At 35.8% G+C, this 22487-nt stretch overlaps 1 protein-coding gene across 1 annotated transcript in view; it reads right to left on the bottom strand.

Moving 5' to 3' along the window:
- GLIS3 (GLIS family zinc finger 3) overlaps positions 1-22487 on the bottom strand; it is a 370368-nt gene that overhangs the window by 237043 nt on the left and 110838 nt on the right. The window lies entirely within an intron of this gene.

Raw genomic sequence — 22487 nt, 5'->3', positions numbered from 1 at the left:
CCCAGCTAACATCATGTACAAAGGTAAAATCCAAATGGATTAAAGACCTCGATATCAGCCCCAAAACCATAAGATATATAGAACAGCACATAGGCAAAACACTACAGGACATTACAGGCATCTTCAAGGAGGAAACTGCACTCTCCAAGCAAGTGAAAGCAGAGATTAACAGATGGGAATATATTAAGCTGAGAAGCTTCTGCACCTCAAAGGAAATAGTGCCCAGGATACAAGAGCCACCCACTGAGTGGGAGAAACTATTCACCCAATACCCATCAGATAAGGGGCTAATCTCCAAAATATACAAGGCACTGACAGAACTTTACAAGAAAAAAACATCTAACCCCATCAAAAAATGGGGAGAAGAAATGAACAGACACTTTGACAAAGAAGAAATACGCATGGCCAAAAGACACATGAAAAAATGTTCCACATCACTAATCATCAGGGAGATGCAAATCAAAACAACGATGAGATACCACCTCACACCCCAGAGAATGGCACTCATCACAAAGAATGAGAATAAACAGTGTTGGCGGGGATGTGGAGAGAAAGGAACTCTTATCCACTGCTGGTGGGAATGCTGTCTAGTTCAACCTTTATGGAAAGCGATATGGAGATTCCTCCAAAAACTGGAAATCGAGCTCCCATACGATCCAGCTATACCACTCCTAGGAATATACCCTAGGAACACAAAAATACAATACAAAAACCCCTTCCTTACACCTATATTCATTGCAGCTCTATTTACCATAGCAAGACTCTGGAAACAACCAAGATGTCCTTCAACAGATGAATGGCTAAAGAAACTGTGGTACATATACACAATGGAATATTATGCAGCTGTCAGGAGAGATGAAGTCATGAAATTTTCCTATACATGGATGTACATGGAATCTATTATGCTGAGTGAAATAAGTCAGAGAGAGAGAGAAAAACGCAGAATGGTCTCACTCATCTATGGGTTTTAAGAAAAATGAAAGACACCCTTGTAATAATAATTTTCAGACACAAAAGAGAAAAGAGCTGGAAGTTCCAGCTCACCTCAGGAAGCTCACCACAAAGAGTGATGAGTTTAGTTAGAGAAATAACTACATTTTGAACTGTCCTAATATTGAGAATGTATGAGGGAAATGTAGAGCCTGTTTAGGGTACAGGCGGGGGTTGGGTGGGGAGGAGGGAGATTTGGGACTTGGGTGATGGGAATGTTGCACTGGTGATGGGTGGTGTTCCTTTTATGACTGAAACCCAAACACAATCATGTATGTAATCAAGGTGTTTAAATAAAAAAATTATGCAAAAAAAAAAGGAATTTTAGATCACTGTCCACATGAAAAGAACAGAATGAGCTTAAAGCACAAAACAGAGGGTTCCTCGCCGATCTAGAGAAGGATTTATGAAAGATGTCATATTATGGCTCTAAAGCACCATGCCAGATTTCTCTGTACTCTCTACTTGTATAGAAAAGTTAACTTTAGGCAGTTAAACCACTGATTTCAATCATTTCACCATTAGACCAATGCAGTCTGAAGATGTACAAAAGTATGAAAACCACTGGTCTACCACCTTGGTTAAAACTTCTGGTTGAGGGATAATTGTCACAGAGACACTGTTACATGTTACCATGGAACCATTGCCACTGTTAATTGTTACAGAACAGGTGCCAGTATAAAGGTATAAGGCTGTTTTAATACCGGGCAAATGAATGTTTCTGAGCTCTGATCAGACAGAAAGGTTCTAAGCAGAAGCCAATCCCTCCCTACCCACATCCTCATCACTTGCTCTAATGAAGAACTTTTTGATTGAGGTCTCTCCTCTAGGCCAATTCTTATGAAAGAAATGAGCCCAATTCTATGTAGACTCTGACATACAATGGACCTAAGTTTGGTCAGGGACTTGATTAGTTTTATTACTTACCAGCTACTTTCAGGTAGTTGCAGAAATGTCTTTGTTCTCTACATCCATCTTTTCTAGTAGTTTCCAGGTGAAAAGTCTGAGTAAGACTCAAGAATCAGGAGTCCTACCTTGTCCTACAATCTAACATAAATCTGAAAACTCAAAATGAAACAGATACTGTGACCTATTTACTGAAATTCTGTGTATTCATACTAACTGCAACCAATCCTAAAGAAGAGAAATGAGTAACAAACTGTACTCTGACTTACTAGCAAATTCTATCAAAGGGCATGGTAGAGTTAAACCTAATTCAAGATTGAAGCTGAATGATGGAGAGCAAACAGTATATTTTCAGTTCTGAATGATGTTCGTGAGGATCAAGAGAAGAAAACATATTTAGAAGAATATGCAAAGTAAAATCAAGTTATGAGATACTTCATGCACTGTTAGAAATTCCTGCTGAAAACTTATTTCCCTCTGGATCTATGTAAACAGTCTACCTTAAATGCTGATATTATATGGGGCTATCAAATAGTCACGCTATGGCTCAGTATGTGCATAATATAATACAGGTCACTCATAAATAGAAAAAATTAGCTCCACAGTCAGACATCACTTGCTTAACCACATTATGGTATTCAACTCTCTTCTTATTTTTTCAACTGTGTTAAATCACTGTGAAGATAACTACCTAATGAAGAAGAGAAGCATCTCTTCAGAGAGCACAGAAAGTATCAAGATCAAGATTAAAGGCAGCAGCATCACTTCCAGCAATAAAGTCTTGTCTGTGGCAATCAAAGGTCTCAGTTGCAAATTTCTAAGACAAAAAAAAATTCTCCTCAATTACTGTAACTCGTCAAGATAACCAGGTCTAGTTTCTATGCCTTTCAGAGCTCTGCAAACAAATCTCTTAGGAGCAATATTTTTGCCCAAATTTTAGCCCCCCCTTTTTTTTAATAGTAGTATAGTAGTAGTGTATGTCTGTAGGTTAATAAATAATACCTTCCCTAAAATATTAGGTATCCCTAGCAGTAGCCTGGCCACCTAGGATCTGCCTAAACCCTGTCCTTCTCTATTCTTGTGCCATAATGATTGAAGAACTAGAGCATAGGACAAATTCAGTCTTCCAGCGATCCAGTCAAGCATATAGCTTTGTGCTGTACATGGCATCTATTTTGACTGGTCAGTGCACATGCCTAGTAAGGCTAATAAAGATGGTGAGAGGATATCAGTGCCAACAGTGAAGCTGCCAGTTGTGCCCTGTGCTAAGTATGTTAACATTATGATTCTTTTTCTTACTTTCCTTCATATACATATCCCCATTGTCAGAAAATTACTAGAGGACTAAGCTCTCTGCATAAACATTGTCTGCAGAGTGTCTTAAGAAGGCAGTGTTTATTCTTCAGTATAGAAGGAAGCTATGCTAGACCAGGAGTCATTTTTATTCAAGAATTCAATCATCCTGAAAGTGACTTTTCCAATCTTCAAATTCTAGGGGTTTCACTGAAAGTCACTGACATCACTTTTATTAACTCAGCTGATCTTTCATTCCACCATCAGAAACAAACCTCCAAGTAAAAAGGAAATAAAGAGTGTAAGCTTTCACACCTGCAGGTGAAACCCTAAACCTGCTGTTGGGGTTCCTGTAGTTAGAGGGAAGCTGAAAGTTTCACAATAAACTACCAAGATTTATTTTTCCCCTCCGGATTGAGAACAATAAACTCTTTCTGTTGAATGTAGAATTCTAGGCAAGTAATTACTACTCAGGCACATGTTTCAGAAGCTCACCTGAAAGCATCCTTTGATAATCGCTTCTGAGGCCCAAATTTTCCTTCTCCTCCCAGCCCTGAAAGAAACTGGCTCAAAATTAAAGCTGACTACAAGCCTCAAACAAAAAGAACAGACTGTGTTTCTCTTCTCTCACATGTGTAAGACATAGCATTTAAGAAAACAGTACAGATCTAAGCAAGGTACTGCATTGCTTTCTCTTATGTTGGTAGGAAAAGTAGATGAAGGAAAAGGGAAAGGCACCAGTGCAGGTAAAGACATGAGGCTGCAAACTAGCAGAGTTGGATAGGTAAAATCAATATGAACCATGCACGGGAGACTGATCAAAAGTATCCAGAATTTCAAAGTTAGTCTATAGTGCCTATACCACTTTCTAAAATATATCTAAGAATATCTTCACTTATTACTTTAATGTGTAGGTTTTACTACTGGGAGGAAGAAAACAAAGCTTTCCTAGCATTTTGTTCATGTCACTCAAAGTAAAAGTATGGTTCGAATAACCCAAGAACTAACACAAAAGGCATTGCAAACATTTTTTGAGAGTAGGAGCTTTAACTTACTCTTCACTCTGTGCTTAGGGAGCACTTTTGCTCAGGAGACCACATGTGATTCTATAGATCAAACCAGGTTCTGCCAACTGCAAGGCAAGCTTCTTACACTATCTCTCTAGCCCCATAAAGCAAACATTTTTACCACAAGGCTGACAACTTCTTAGCTGGGGGAGAAGAAAAAACATTTTTCTGGACAATAAAATTTTCACAAAATTCCCTCTGAGTAATATAATATGGATAACATAGCAAACACATCAACAAAATAAGGTACCAATGGTTATAACCAGTATTTTAAAGTTTGATCAAAGGCATTTAGTTTTCCCATATCTGTTTAGATACTTAGTTTGTAGAAGATACTTTTACAGATAATAGACACAAATGAATGAAATTCTGAGCACATGGCAGGCTAGTGGTAGTGGTAGGTTAGAGCAAGATTAGCTCTGAATTCAATACCTCAGAATACTGACCGGTGTTCTTTCCCTTTCCATAGTCCAGCTTTTACGACCATGCTCTGGATAAGAATTAGCACTCTTTTACCCACTCCTCACCCCCAGAATCTTCTCTTTTCCCATAAGAGTCAACCAACTTCTAGACACAAATGTTTCACCAACACAGAAAATAGTTTAGAGATTATAGTACATTAGGAAGAGGCCCATGTATAAAATATATCCTGCTCACTTCTAAATAGATTAGGGATTTAAAGAATGGATTCATTGAGAAGATGTGCACACCTGCATATCTGCACACCTGCATTTGTGCTCAATTCAACTTGGTAAGTTCTTGAAAACCCCTTTCAGAAGTTTGGACTTAGGTGAGTAATAAATCCTTCCTCCTTGAAATAAAAAGCTAAGACATCATACAATTAGTTGGAATGATATCTTTCAAGTATGTATTAATGTTTCTCGGGATGGAATGATTCTATATGGATTTGGTGTCAGAAATAATTTAAGGATTAATTTTTAAATATGCTAAAATATATACTATTGTATCCATATTGGTGTATATAATACATTAGTATTAAGTACACTTGTAATATGAAACCATCACCTCTAGATGCTTTCTACATTAGAATATTTGCAACTTGAAAGGTTTACCATGCCATTAGCACTTATTCCCCATTCTGTAGCCAATCAATAACCAACTACATGTTTCTGTGAATTTGCCTATTTTGACAAGTCACATAAATTGAATCATATAACTTTGCTGAACATTTTTTGGTCTGGCTTCTTTTATTGTGCACATTTTTTCAAGGTTCTTTCCAATTAAAGAATGTCTAAACATTTCATTCCTTTCTTCTGTTTGAATGATACTCTTGTTCACATAGAATACATTTTGTTTGCCCATTCATCTAGTGATAGACATTTACCCTTATGCACCTTTTGGTAGCTATAAATAGTCATGCTTATGAACATTCATTTGTACAATATTGTACGTACATCTATTTTCAATTCTTTTGTATAGAATTTATATTCCTATGGTCATTCTATGTTAAACTCTTTCAGGAGAAAGCAAACTATGTTCCCTCGTGGCTGTCCCATTATATATTCATGTTTTATTTTATAACTGGCATCAAGTAATATTAGCAGCTAGTATAGAAACTAATACTATATATGGTTCCTTCATATCACCCAGATTCTGTTTCCCAACAGTTTCCTTATAAATCACCCAAGACTGTATTATCTTCTTCCTAAAATACTTGTAGTCTACAGTTATGTTTTCATTTTCCTCTCAGAAATCATGTTTATCTGGAAATAAGTTTTTATTCATATATTTTGTGATTAATTGCTTGTTTTTCTTTTCTAGAATGTAAAGCTCATCAGAGACAACTGTCTTTTTCTTCAAAATATCCCAATATTCAAACCAGTTTAAGACAGAGAACCACATTTAATGGATAAAGATCTGTGCAGTATTAAAGGTTAAATCTATTTCCTACAAGACAAAAAGAACCAGACTTAGTGCCTATTAACTTTCTCTCTTCATCAAGAAAAAACAATTTTGGTTGGTAAAGGCCTCAAAGTCTGAAGAAATATGACCCCAAGGTCATATGACTATGACATTATCAAGACAAAAACAACACTGACAAACTGGATTATTTAGATTCCAACTGCTCATTTAAGGCCTGCCTCTCTTTTATAGTCAACAACATTGCAATTTACTTGTTTTGTTTCTGAAGTAAAGATAAATTTACTATGACCCATAAAGTAAGTTTGCTTCAAGTATTGATTTGGTTTTATTGTTTTGTTTAGCAAATAGAAACTTTCTGGTACTTTTTTTGGTTAAAGCAAAAATTTGCTTACTGGGTTCATCAATGTATACATAATGTTCTCTCTTATTCTATTATTCTCTCTTATTTTTCCCACAATGCTAAGATTCTTGCTATGTAAACTGAAAGAAAAAGAGATGTAAAGATATGTCTGTTTCCTGTTAAAAATAATTGTTATCTGGGACAGAGAGATGGATCTGGGATTAGTTAGGGCAGTTACCTTGTGTGTGTTCAACTCCTTTTTGATCCTCAGCACTCTGTATGCATGTGGTCCCTTGAGAACCATCAGGATTGACTTCTGAGCACAGAGCCATGAATAAGCCCTGAACATAACCAACATATGATCCCATTTCCACAAAAAATGGAACAAAAAAAATAAAGTAAATAACTGACATCCATCATTTTGTACGTTTAAGGTACATAGCATGACTCGTTCATTTACTTAGGTTGTGAAATGACAAAATGTTTGAATGGAGGACAAAGTCTTCCTCCAAAGGTCTAACTTTCTTTTAAGAGATGAAGAGACTCCTAAAGTGTGGTGACCTAAAGAGGTTACACAACTGACTCAGTCACAGAGATTCCTGGAGGCATCATTTACATTTTCTATTCAAACATCAGCTCTATAGAGCAGAGATCTTGCTGACAAAGAAGAGGCCAGCACTTGTAGGATACTCAATAAATATTTCCACAATTCCAAGTACCTCCACATTTCCAGATTCTCCAAGACACAAACTTGAGGGATTGCCTGAATTTAAAGGTTGACAATAAAACTGGTGAGAACTGCAAGTGATTTTATTGAGACGAGAACTCAGCAGTCATGGTCAGTAGGTTTGTGGGCCATTTAAGAAAAAGGAGGTAAACAAAGACCTGTCTGGTGATTGTGAAATCAAGGTACAAAGTACATCAGTGACAAAGTTATCTCTACAGAAATTCAGCATTTAAAGAATTAATTATTTTTGTTCCTGGAACTCTACTGATTTAATCATTTCCTTTGAAAGGTTTCTCAGCAAATAACATACATAAATAACCAAATGAATATTTTGTAATTAGGATGGATATATGTGTACATAATTTTGGTGTGTGTGCACATGTGTATATGTGTACACATGTTTTATACATATATGTATTCTTAGACAAATACTTAAAAATCAGTGATTTTCAATATTTTACTCAGAACACTTGACCAATATTGATTTTCATATCTTCGAAGATTCCAAATATGGGGGGTGTTTTGAGGCCATACCCAATATTGTTCAAAGCTTACTCCTGGATTTTTGCTCAGAAATCACTCATGGCAGGGTTCAGAAGACCATGTAGGATGCTGGGAACAGAACCCAGGCCACCCTCACGCAAGGCAAGTATCTAACCTGCTTCAGCTCCAAGATTCTGGATTTTATTTATTTATTTATTTATTTATTTATTTATTTATTTATTTATTTATTGGTTTTTAGGTCACACCCAGCGGCACTCAGGGTTTATTCCTGGCTCTGCACTCAGAAGTCTCTCCTGGCAGGCTCTGGGGACCATATGAGATGCTGAGATTTGAACTGAGGTCCGTCATGTGTTGGCCACGTTCAAGGCAAATGCCTTATCACTGTGCTAATGCTCCGATTTTTAAACTAAAATCTGAGTCCAAAAAATGGCTTCAAATCTTTTACCCAGGAATCGGTAATTTACTTGTCTGGTATTTAACAAGGATCAGTCTAACATTAATATTTGAAGATTTTAAAAAATAATTAGTTTCACCATGGAGAGAAACCAAGTTATAGAGTATATGGTAAGCATGTATAAACCCTTTATTTAGTTTCCATACTGCTCAAGCATTGCTGGGTGTAGCTCTAAGCAACTTCTGATCTGAGTAACATTGCATTGCTGCACCTGAGCTCTGAGTGTCAGGCTGCCATCACCATCACCATCACCATCACATCTTGGATCTCTCCCACACCTCCAGTGGTGTAACTCTGATTAAAAAATTATTTAACAAAAACTTTGGGGCCAAGACAATAGTAAAGTTGTCAAGGCAACATACTTCTGAATACCTGAAGCAACAATTCAGTCTCCAGCTCTGTGAGGTCCACAAATACAAAAGGTTACCCTGGTAAGGAAATAGCACTATGACTATGGGACTCAGCACTGAATTAAAGGAACAGGGAGCTAAGTCTGAGAGTTTCACCTGGGGCCCTGTATGTGCTTTGGAAATGATCCCATTGCTTAAATCATTACAATGCCAACTATTTTTAGTTTGTTTTTGTTTTGGAGCCACATAGGTGACACTCAGGGGTTACTTGGGCTATACTCTCAGAAATCACTTCTGGCCTGGGGGACCATATGGGACACAGAAATTCGAACCACTGTCCATCCTGGATCGGTTGCTTGCAAGGCAAATGCCCCACTGCTGTATTATCTCATTCCATCCTCACAATGCTAACTTTTATCTTGTTCATTTAATCTTTTTTTTTTTTTTTTTTTTTTTTTGGTTTTTGGGTCATACCTGGCAGTGCTCAGGGGTTACTCCTAGCTCTATGCTCAAAAATAGCTCTTGGCAGGTTCGGGGGAACACATGGGATGCCAGGATTCAAACTAACGTCCTTTGGCATGCAAGGCAAATGCCCTAGCTTCATGCTATCTCTCCATCCTGTTCATTTAATTTCTGTTAATGGAGTATGTAGGAACTACCTTAATGCATGGGGCTCATTGCCAGCAGAAACTGAGGGAGCACATGGTGCCAGAGACTAAGCCCAGTGGTTCTGCATACAAATCATGTGTTCTAACTCACTGAGTTCTTAAACCAGCCTATCACGATTTGCTGAATTACTTTTTCCTTTCTGGTCTGGTGGAAATGAGATAGGGAAAGAATGATACTAGCTATGCTTCTGTTTTCAATCCTTCAGCCTTCTGAACAAGAGTGAACCATACAACTAAGGCCTCCTGCTTCCTAGCATATGGAGTTGTCATCCTTGACATCAATAGACTTGGCAGGAGCTCCTGTTTCTCTTTCCTGGGTTATTCTGAGAAGTTCAGTTATAGATGTCAAATTTGACTAAGCACAATATGGCTTAATACCCTATAAATTTCAGGTAAAACTAAATCAAGGGTCCCTCTGTGCATCCCTGATGGTGAATTTATTTCTGGATGTCTCATAGTATCACCAATAAACTCCCTTACAGAGCTCCTTCAAATATCTAATTCAGAATCAGCCAATGGGTCTCCAAAATGATGAAGACTGTGGTTATCTCTCAAGGGCTGACAGTCTTGAGATATGCAAAAAAATTAAAATATGTGATCACCATCTAATGTATGATGTTAAACCTTAGAAAAGTGCTTGCAGAACTTTACTCCAAAGATGAACCTTAAAATTCTAAGCAACATGTTAGTTTGCGGTGAATTTAGAAGTCTGTTGGATAAACAGGAAAGAAGGTACTATAATTTTCACTAGCAGATTGTGGTAATCAGGTTCTGAGCAGAACATATATAAGCTTTCATGTTTCTAAGGATCAACAACAGAAAGTTGGTTTATTTTCAAGTACTGAGCCAGCTTGTAAATTTGAGGGCTAAAAACTACAAATAAGGCTCTTGTAACAGGACTCCTCTTTCCTTTTGTAGGTAAAAAGAAAAATTTCTTTTGTAGGTAAAATCAGAAAGGAAATGTATACATTTTGGATCAAACAAACATGCAAATAAGTCTTACCTAACCCTCTGTCTCAGTGATAGGAGAATGGGAAGATGATAGTGTTAATTAAACCATGTCTTGTTCTATTCCATCTACCATTACAATCAGTTCTGTCCTAGTAAAATCATTTGCCTCAGGTTTGGTCTTGATTTTTTGGACCATAAATAGGTTCCATGGGTCAACTAAGAGCAGTGACTTATCCTGCAGTTCACAATAATGATTTTAATAGCCCGGCAGAGGAGGAGGTTGGTGTGTAAAGGGAAAATCTTCAATTATTTGATTCCCTTCAGTTCAGAGAACCTATATTTTAAGAAGTAACTTTGAAGGCTTGGGAATCAGACTGCCTTTTGGGGGAATTTCATTCTTATTTTACTCACATAGTATAAATTCCCCATGGACACAGCTTCAAATATAGGATTCCCTTTTAAGCTACTACTTTTAAGAGTATCTGAGATGGGCACCATCTGCTCACAGGGTTTCCTGCAAGTTTTTTTCAAATCTCCTTTACCATTTAGAACTAAAAATTTAAAGTGGAATAACTCCTGCAAAAAAGGACAAGCATAAAGAAAATCTAACCTCAGATTCAAAAGACAACTTCTTGAGAGTCTTTCTATGGAGCCAGAATTTGGAAGTAAAGACTGCTAATGAGAAAAAAGAAAAAAATACAGGGTAGAAAATAAGAAAAGAAGCAGAGAAATATCACACGTACACACACACACACACACACACACACACACACACACAAAGTGAGATCAAGTCTTATAGTATTTTGTGTATTAGAAAAAGCCATTCCACTTCAATTTAAACACATGTTTGACATATGCCAAAAACACTTGCACAGTAATCATCTAAATCAAAGATGGCTAAGAATGTGAATGTTGCTCCTCAGAGTTATGCAGTGCACAACCTTCACAGCCTAACATTCTGCCCACATATCTCTTAAAACAACTAGGTTTTCAAGATACATCTTATACAAAGACCAGTTTGAAAAAAGTTAAACAATGGAGCCAGCTGCTGAGGTAATTCTAATTCCAGGGCTATCTACTTCCCTAGATAGCTATATATGCAGTTACACATCACTCTTTCTTAGAAAAATCCCACATTTGGTTTTAATTACATTGCTGTCACCATTTCGACTTTTTGTGAGACGGCTCACACTCAAATATGCATAGGACTTACTCCTTTCTCTGTGAATAAGAATCACTCCTTGTGTGACACAGGAGGCCATAGTAAGTGTTGAGATCAAACCTGGGTGGTCTAATGCAAGGTTAATCCCTGCTTATTGTACACTCTCTCTAGCCCCATCTTAGAGTTTGTTTTTGTTTTTGAGTCATACCCAGCAGCACTCAGAGGTGGGTTACTTTTGGCTCTGTACTCAGAATTTGCTCCTGGAAGGCTTGGGAGACCATGTGAAATGCCAGGATTCGAACCATGGTCTGTCCTGTATTGGCCACGTGCAAGCAAATGCCTTATCACTGTGCTATTGCTCCAGCTTCCATCTTAGAATTCTTAATTTTGGAGTGGAGAATCTATACCCGTCAGTGCTCAGAGGTTACTACTGGCTTGAAACTCAAGAATTACTCCTGGGTGGTGCAGAGAGGACCATATGGAATGCCAGAAATCCAGGCCAGCTGTGTGCAAGATAAGTATCCACTGTATTATGGCTGTGGCACAGAATTCTTTTTATTTTATTTTATTTATTTTTTGGGGGTCACACCTGGGAGTGCTCAGGGGTTACTCATGGCTCCATGCTCAGAAATCACTCCTGGCAGGCTCAGGGGACCATATGGGATGCCTGGATTCGAACCAATGACCTTCTGCATGAAAGGCAAACGCCTTACCTCCATGCTATCTTTCTGGCCCCAAGGCACAGAATTCTTAAAGATTTTCTAATCAGGAAATCCACATTGTTATTTTGCACTGGGTCCTGCAAATTATGGAGTTGTGTCTGCCTAATTCAAACTAGATTTATTTTTCTGGTTGGTTCCACTCATAAGAAAAAAATATCTAATAAAGATAGCACAAAACTTTTATTCTAAATAACTGAACAAGAAAATACAGAAATAAGCGATGAAGTAAAAAATTTTAAATAGGCATTCAGAAATAAAGAGAGGCACCTTTATTTTTCTTGGGAAAGCATGAGTTCAGCATGCCTATGTGGGGTCTGTTTCAGACTCATTATTTGTCCTTGACTGAAAAGCACAATGTAAGTCACATTTCATATGGACCAGCTCACTCTTTTTCAAATGAAAGAAAAATGAAAAAGAAATATAAAGGTCAAACTGACTTCCTAGGGAATAGAAAAATACAGCGTGAGGAAAAAAATAGTTTACTCAACTTCTTCAATGATACCAAAAGTACTCTTTGACACTTCCTGTCAAAGACAGGATAAAATGTTTAATGCTATTTTTAATAGTCTTTACTAATAAAACTTAAGAACAGAGACCTTGACTGTAAGCCTATGCAAAAAAAAAAAAAGCAATTGTTCCTTTTGCTGTGAACCTTGACCTCTTAAAAGTAAAAAGAATAAACTCTAAAAAAAATATAATAAATATTATATATAGCTATAGATGTTTATATCTATCCTGGGGTAATACCCTGACATTTTTCTTCCAGTGCATATGTTCTAGGAAGGAAGGAAGGAAGGAAGGAAGGAAGGAAGGAAGGAAGGAAGGAAGGAAGGAAGGAAGGAAGGAAGGAAGGAAGGAAGGAAGGAAGGAAGGAAGGAAGGAAGGAAGGAAGGAAGGAAGGAAGGAAGGAAGGAAGGAAGGAAGGAAGGAAGAAGCAGGATAAATAATAAAGAAAAGACAAAGAATATAATCTAGTACATGAATGCAGAGTCACAAATGTATCTGGCCTTCAAGTCTTACTCCCAAAGAAAAGTAAACGGAAATGATCAGGTTTTAGTTAGACACCTCACTTCTTGGGTCACTGACATCTGCTGTCCAGGAAATTGCTTATAGACAGACCTTAGCCTTTGTTCTTTTGTTTGTATTCTTATTTTCTTTTATTTTTTCGTCTTTTTTGTGCTTATTAAGAAATTCTGGGGCTGGAGTGGTAGGGCATTTGTCTTGCATGTGGCTGACCCAGGACAAACTTGGGTTCTATTCCCAGCGTCTCATATGGTACCCCAAGATATGAAAGATATGAAAGCATGCTTAGTGGCTAGAAGTCATTGGCAGTTTAAAGTCCTTACAATCTACCATGCAGATACTCTGTTAGCCTCAATTATATGATGCCATGGTTTACTTTGGTATAGCCATTGTTAATTACCTGAGCCTCAGTTTTAAACCTATAAAATGGGCTATTAATTCTTCTGCCTGTCTGCACCATTAACACAAAGAGTGATTTAAATATCATATATAAAAATGCTACGTATACAGAGGGTCAGATACATAGCACAATAAATAGAGCACTTTCCCTGCTGTATCCAGCTGACTGGTTTTGATTTCTGAAGTTATACAGAGTTTACCAAACACTGCCAAGAGCCAGAGTAAACCCTGACAACCACCAGATATGACTCAAAACATCTCTTCAAAATTCAATGTATACAGGAAATAGAATACAAGTGACACAAATTCTTATTGCTATTACGTTGAATAAGAATTTCTATACATTTATTTACATTATTTGAATACTCTCAATAGACTTAGTATATTTATACTTAATAAAAACTTAGTTATCTTCACAAAAGCCATGTGTAAAGAAAATTATTTTGTTAATGATTTTAATTATTTTTAAACATGAAAAAATACTTTAGGGGAAAATAATTCTATCTTAGGTCCCTTAGGGACAATGAAAACATTTATCTTACAATATTATTATTATAAGTACAAAACTGAAACATATGTTTGGCTTATACTTACTACTAAACTCAACTTTTTATTCTATTTGGGGTAGTAGATTTGCATTCATACCAAGCATTGCTCAGAGCTTTCTACTTCCTGTGCGAGGAATCACTACTGGAAGTGCATGAGTCACAACCATGTGTAATGTTGGGACCAGTAATGGTCACATGCAAGGCAAGTACCTTAACTCCTGTTATCTTTCTAGATCTCATAACTTTTTTTGGGAGGGGTCACACCCAGTGACGTTCAGGGTTTATTCCTGGCTATGTGCTCAGAAATCGCTCCTGTCTTGGGGGACCTATATGGGACGCCAAGGGATCAAACCACCGTCAATCTTAGGTCAGCTGCTTGCAAGGCAAATGCCCTACTGCTGTGCTACTGCTCTGGCCTCAGACCCCATAACTTTCAACTCAGATTTCTGGAAGAAATTTTAGACTTTTGGACATAGGTAACAAATGACATATAAATAAAGAGAAGATGTACTTGGATAATTGATGCAGAGAAGCAAAATATCATTCAAAATCAATTCCTACCATCATGAGTGATTTTATTTTGTTATGTGTATGATTGATAATTGATCATCTGTAAATCTATCAATGCCATGCAGTACCTTAACTTTATTCATAGAGTTATGATAAAAATAATAATATGATTGTTTCAGTGGATATTTACAAATCTCTTCATAGTAAACCACAACTTATGATTTAAAATTGAGTACTCTAAAATAAATTTGTATTCTAGAGCAAGTTAACCAAATTAGAAGCTAGATACACATGCTTGCAATCAATTCATTGCTGAATTTCAACATGTATCAAAATTCTAAATGACACTGACAATAAAATGAATAAGATGTACATATTAGGAATATTTATGTTTTATATTTATAAAATCTGAAAGATCAATGGAATAGAACTAACTACTAAGGCAAATAAAATTTAGTTCCTTGGTTGGACATGATAAAAGGCCATCATAGTAAAAATAACTTTCTATAGATAACTAATGGGTTAAAAGACAAAGATATTAAGGAAGGGCAGGAATGTTAAGAGAGCACATCTTGCATACATTAGACTTGAATTAGGTCCACAGCACATATATCCCAAGATGAAGCTGTTCAGCGTGCATACATGTATCAGATTGTGTGCATATAATTTATTAGAATATAACTCTTTGCTATGTCTATTTATAAATAGTAGAGATTCTCATAAAAGTGGAAAATATATTCATATTTTAAGATACTCATAAAAGTGAAGATAATCAAAGAATACTACTACTTTACTTCAGGGTAAAAAGCAAAACAAGACATAAATAAAACCAAGCATTGAATGGGCAGGTTCAATATTTCTCTGTTAATTGAATGCAATTCCAATAAAAAATTAAAAGATTTTTAAATGGAACTTATCATGTTACACCTAAGGACCATTGAAATGAAAATGTGTTAAGATCAAGAGAGAAACTGAGAAAGATAAATTAGATTGTATCTTGTCCAGATGTCAAAACATATTTCAAAGCTATAAGAAGTATAGAACAAGGCAAAATTAGAATAGTTTATGCAAAAGGTAGCATATTATTTCAGAAGGAAAAGAACAGACATTACTTAATAATGCCAAGAAAGAGACATTTACGGGAGAAAAAAATAGGTTTTTACACTGAACCATATTTATAAATAAATTCTATAAGGAATAAAAAGATGAAAGTGAAAGAAAAATTATAAACATATTAGGAAAAAAGGCAGGTAGTATTTTTCTATTCCAGGACAAAAAGAACCATATTCAATTATATAATATTCCATAGATAGTAGAACGGAATAAAGAACTTGACTTTTGAAACATTAGAGATTTTATACAGATAAGCAGAAATATATTACCTACATAAAATATGCATAGCAGTTTAAAGTTTTTCATTACTGTCAGATTTCCTGTACTGCTAATTTTTATTTCAGAATATATCTATATTGGATTTCTACCATGGATTATGCAAGAGCCACAATACAATTGATCTCATTTCCTTCCTAACTGTACTCAATTCCAGACTCTCTGCTAGAAAATAATGTATATGTAAACATTAACCAATGCCAGTGGAAACAATTCAATTTCATTTTCATCTTCCCATATAGGAAAGTTAATTAGAAACTGAACAGTTATGATCAATTTAAAAAGAGAGAAAGAAAAAGCAAGAGAACATAGCATCATGTTACTGGTTCCCAGCGTCCTGGTGCTGGTGGTCTGAATTCCATTTCTAGATCCTTCATAGAACTCAAATGGACCCACAACACAAGTTCGACAGAATAGGGATTATTGGGATACATTGATCAAAAGTAATTCAAGGGCAAAGATTTCTTTAAGTACTGTAATACTTCATTTCTTGCACATTATACATCTATGCATGTATATGCATTTATATAAAGCTTTGTTTATATTTTTTCTTTTAAATTCTTTCAAATCAATAAAATGCAATAGTCAAAGTGAGAACTTTGCTGGCATTTTTCAAAATCTAATACAAAATGGTTTTGCATATACTTCCAACTCCTCAGCCTTAATACATTAAGTTACACAAATGTCATGCTCTATCAATTAGTAAACAAGCGACTAAAACAGAAGTCTCTGAATTAACCTTATAAATTTCCTATGGCTCAAAAGAGAAAAAAATAGCTAAACCTAAATGTTTCTAAATCTACAAATCAATGTGGTGTTAATGAATTAAATAGGAAAACAGAATATTCCAGGTGAAAATGCCTGTTTAAGATGCTAGGGTTTCTCTGCAGTGCACGTATAGATGACACTTGTGAAAATTAAGTGGTTAAAACTTGGCATCATATTTTCAGTTCTGAGCTAGTGTCACATAGTTCTAAATTCAATTAGAAAGGGCACAGGCTGAAACTCTAGTTTTTAATATAGGTTAAAACAAGTACAGACATACTTCATTTTATTGCACTTCACAGATTTGTATTTATTTTTTTATAAGTAGAAGGTTTCTGGCAACCCACATCGACCACGTCTATTGGTGTCATTTTCCCAACAGCCTGTGATCAATTTGTGTCTCAGTGTCACACTTAATAATGGCATGCACATTGCTTTATAGATATAACCTATTGCACATGAAATAGGTTTTCATGTATTGCAACCATAACTTCTGTATATGCTGTTGAACAAAAATAAATAAAAAGAGTGCAATTCATTTTGCTGAGGCAAATAACACCTTTATTGTTGCAGATTGAAACTAAATCCACAATTTTCCTAAGGTAAGTCCATATTAGAAAACAGATCTGTGGTCCACTTAAAAATGAGACATCATGGTATATAACATATAACTCTCTTCCTTCTGTACTCATTTAGGTAATGCTAAAGAATATAAGAATTAGGCAAAATTATCTCCTGTTCAAGGAATTTAGAACCTTTAATGATTTCATAAGAGAGAAAAACAAGCCACACTACCTATCTATAGGAATGAAAACGCTACCTGGATTTCTTCATTACGCAAGTATAAGAGGTTTCAACAGAGCTGATTCAATACTCAGATAGAGGAGCAATTGGGAACATATAGGAACCCAGTAGGGTTTCTAGAAACATGTAGACAGGGAGGTATCCTATGTAGGCAACCAACCCTCTGAAATATCTGGACCCAGTTTTCCCTGGATACTGATATCTGCATCATTTTCAGAGCTTGGTCTATGGCCCTAGGTATCTCGTGGCCATAAACATGAATGTAAAAGTAACTTATGAACTTAAGAAAACTGGAGCTCATTGCCATCAATGTTATAATTCTGTTTTCTCTTTACTAAATAACTCCAAGATGTTGTATTTCTGACAGGTAATAAGAAATCTTAAAGCTATCCCTTTCTTATTTCATCTGATTTTAAGGAAGCCCACCAGTGCCACTATGAACTTATTAACTATTAACTGAAAATCCACTTTGGTTTACTTAGATGATAATACATCATTGGACATTTTAAATATTTTTCTTCCCAATTGGTGCAGTATTAGGTATTGTCAATAGAGGGAGTTGCAAAGCATTGCTGAAGAAGGGGATTCTCTTTCTGCTTTGAGGGTGCTTTTCTTCTTGCTTTAATTGCAATCCTATAGTATCGTGTAAGAAGTCCAGGGGATAGTACTGTCTGTAGTTTCTCCAGTATCCCAATAAGCATTTTCCCATAATCTAGTTCCTATCCACAGGTACAAGAGCAAAGGTCTTCTTTTTTTGTTTGCTTGTTTTGGGGCCACAGCCAGCAGCGCTCAGGGTTACTCCTGACTGCGCTCAGAAATCACTCCTGGTAGGCTCAGGGACCAAATGAGATGCCTGAGATTGAACCCAGGTCCGTCCTGGATCAGCAGCATGCAAGGCAAATGCCCTACCGCTGTGCTATTGTTCCATCCCTCAAGTGTCTTCTTATTCAAGAGTTGTACCCAGTTCACACTGTGCAAGGTTTTCAGGTCAGCATCATTCAACCACCATCCAAATGACCTGGACAGTCACAAACACATCCTTTTAATCTGTCAGTCTTTGGCAAGAGGAGACTCATCTTTCACATTTCCATTTTTTTCCTGGCCAAGTTCTCCTCAGTCCCATTGCTCCTGCAATCGAATTCATGTGCTGCTTCTTAGAATTCTTTTACCCTTTTAGTTCTTACTTTTGGTAGACGTAAATGACTTAATTTACATTAAATTGTTCCTCTTCAAATTCCTGGTGAGGTTTTTCACCTAACTAGATCCTGCCTGATGCATTGTCTCAAAATGAAGTGATGGCTTTTAGCCTTCCTTTGCAGCAGTGGGCCTGCAGCAGTCTGAAAGCCACTGTTTTACGGGAGTAAACAAAATGAGAATGAAGATAGTTCATAGGAAAACAAATGCTATAAGAAAGATATTACCAAAGAAAGTGAAAACAATGAAGGTTCATCATAAAAGCATTTCTAGGAGCATTCAGAATTTAAGGAACAGTAGTAGAATTCTACTTGTACTGCAAGTGTACATGTTAAACTAAATTCAATCCCCTGGCACCCAAGATCTTCCAAGCACCTCCAAGAGTGATCCCTAAGCACAGAGCTAGGATTAAGTCCTCAGCACTGCCAGATGTAGAAAAAAAAAGTCCCAGAAAAGAAACAAGAAAAAAAAAAAAGGAATAGGAGTATACTTTTGATAGTTCCCGATCTGTTATTTCAAGATTTAAGTAGATATTTTGAACATAAAACTAGCTAGAACATATGCTCCTAATGAAGAGTCTCCTAAAAACCATATATTGATGATCGATTGGTTTGCCAAATTTAAAACCACATTTGAACAGAATATTACTGTAAAACTGGACAAATAAGATAGATTAATAAAACTTCATTTCAAAAACAAACTGTAAGAATCAAAACAAAAATGTTATTAGCAAAGAAGATATTGATCTAACTTTTCAAATATTAGAAATAAAATGTAGCTATATTCATTAAACCTTAAGAGAAAAATTATAGAAATTCTGTATAATATTCAATAAATTTATCATTGTTGGGTAAAGATACCAAGAGAAGCCTTCAAAGTATAAGAACTCAGAAAGCAGCTATTGGTTTATATCCTAAAAAAAATGTACCCTAAAACCACTAAAAATTAAGAGGCTAATAAAAAAGCAGGAGTTCAAGAATAAAAATTGTTTTAATTATATATAATTTATAAGATAAATTATAATGAATAAATAATAAAGGCCAATACTTGATATTGTTTTGAATTTAAAATGCAAAGTTTAAAATCATGATAATAGGATTACAGAATTTCAGTACAGAAATTTAATGAAAAAGGTATTTCATTCCTTACACACTAGAGAAACAGTTTATGATTTTGATAGAGAAATAGCTGTAAACTATTAAGTTATAATTTTACTCTTAAGAAATCTAAACATAGGGGCCGGGCGGTGGCGCAAGAGGTAAGGTGCCTGCCTTGCCTGCGCTAGCCTTGGACGGACCACAGTTCGATCCCCCGGCGTCCCATATGGTCCCCCAAGAAGCCAGGAGCAACTTCTGAGCGCATAGCCAGGAGTAACCCCTGAGCATTACCGGGTGTGGCCCAAAAACCAAAAAAAAAAAAAAAAAAAAAAAAGAAATCTAAACATAGAATTTGTAACTTCCAAAATAAATATTAAGAAATGAGAAAAGAAGTATATAAATATATAATATGTCATATATATGTATACATATGTAAAAGGTAAATATGATAGTAAAAAAAATTGAGTATTGGTGTGGTGAAATTATAAATTCTTCCTTTACTGTTTCGCATTATTTACATGTTGTACATGTTTATATTTCTTAATTTGTTAATACTCTAGTATAATCTATCTACACAATCAGATACTGAAAAAATTATTGGTAAAAATTTTTATCCAGGGGCCGGCGAGGTGGCACTAGAGGTAAGGTGTCTGCCTTACAAGCGATAACCAAGGATCCAGGACCGCGGTTCGATCCCCCAGCGTCTCATATGGTCCCCCCAAGCCAGGGGCAATTTCTGAGCGCTTAGCCAGGAGTAACCCCTGAGCATCAAACGGGTGTGGCCCGAAAAACCATAAAAAAAATTTTTGTATCCAAAGTGCAAGAATTTCAGTATCCATCCTGGCTGCCATTAATTACTAAGTCAGTTCACAAGCTATATGTTCTTAGGACTGCCATGTATAGCTATAGATAAGATTATATTAGTCACATATTATAAAAGAGTACTGTCAAGGGAAATCTAGTTTTTTGTTTCCTTACTTTAGATTTTTATTGGAGTGTGTGTGTTCATGTGTGTGTTTATGTTTGTTTGTGATTAATATTCTATTCAAATTTTCTTCAATGAAAATTTGGACTAATGATCTGATCACTGGTTAAGAATATTAAAATGAAAAATTTGGAAATCATCTATACTCAAACTCCCTTGTGAACATTTCACTCATGGACTTTTAGGGCCTAGAAAAATAAGATAGCTTTTCAATGTCCCCCAACATAATTTCAAAAAATGTATGGTATTAGTAGAAACAAAATAAAAATAATTTTATGTAGCCTCAAGGGCTTCTGATATGGTTCAATAAAAATATCCTGTTGCATCTGGAACTTGCTGAACAAGTTGATTTCTAGAATATCAACAACTCTAAAACTTTATGGTTCTAAAATTAATTGGCTACCTTTTCTTCCAGATTTTGAGACTTGCAGGTTCTCCTTTGGGTCTCCTTTAGCCTCTGTGCTTAAAACCACTGGAAAGGCTGCCTGGCTAATCCCTAAATTCTTGGATCAGGCTACTCGGCCATTTCAAACCCCAAGTCCATAAAATTTCCAGAGCTACCCCTAAGAGAGCGTAAGATTGGTTATAACAATTTACATATAAATATTACTGATTATAAATGCACATGAGTCTATAAGCATACTAAAGGCCAGTTACTAAGTTTATATCAGCTACTGAAACTTCATTCATAATCTGAAGACATCATGTTTTGCTTCACCTATCTGTCAATTTTTATGTGATTTTCCCCAGAACATCAAATGATTTTTTTTTAACTAAATTCCTACCTTCAGATCAAGGCAGAAAATACCTTGAAATGAAAATGTGTGTAGAGGGGTGCTTTTTATTCTTTAGTACATACTTAAGAGTGAAATTAAGTCATTAAATTTAGTCAAGAGTCTTTTACAGCTGTTTTGCTATTTTGCCAAAGTTCTTTTATAAAACAATGGGGAATCATTCTAACATACAGTGGTGTGTTTTTAAAGAAACATCAGCCATAAAGACATGGTACTTTCTGCAGCTTAAAAAAAAAAACAAAAAACATGGAACTGAAACTATCCATCTGTGGGTGATAAAAAAAAAGTTCTTGGTATGCTCCAGTCATTTGTGACAACACCTAGGACCCATGCTGAAACCCCAGAAATATGATATTAAGCCGAAGAGCCATTAAAGTCACAGTTTTTTTCTTCTTCTTCTTCTTCTTCTTTTTTTTTTATCATCAAGATGCTGGAGTAGTTATGTCTAAACTCAAATATTTGGTAGTTTTGTCTATTGTGTAGACTTTTTGTGTATTTGTTTTTTGGTTTTGGTTTTTGGATCATACCCAGCAGTGCTCCAGGGTTGTTTCTGATCTCCACTTAGGAATCACTCTTGTGTTGCTTGAGAGACCATACAGATGCCAGAAATCAAACCTAGGTTGGCAGTGCCCTATCACTCTGGCCTGACTTGGTTTTGGTTTTTAAAGATCAAAGAGAATATTTATAAAATAAAAACTGATTCATTGCACTAAGGCTGACAAAAATTGTATTGGACTAGATAATATCACAATGTAAAAATTTATCATTTAACTTACACAATAAAAAATCTGAAGATGAGTGAATTGAAAATGTTGCACACAAAACAAATAGCTGTTATTTTATTAAATATTTTTCAATTTATTTGGGGCCCTCTTTTCATTCTGAATCCCCTTCTAGCCACACAAAATCTTTCCCTTTATTCCCCTTTAAATTTTATCAAATCACCATGTATTTCAAGATT

Source organism: Suncus etruscus, chromosome 1 (assembly GCF_024139225.1).
Source record: "Suncus etruscus isolate mSunEtr1 chromosome 1, mSunEtr1.pri.cur, whole genome shotgun sequence".
Taxonomy (NCBI): domain Eukaryota; kingdom Metazoa; phylum Chordata; class Mammalia; order Eulipotyphla; family Soricidae; genus Suncus; species Suncus etruscus.
The sequence above is the reverse complement of the archived record's forward strand: the minus strand, read 5'-3'. Positions and strand labels throughout refer to the sequence as shown.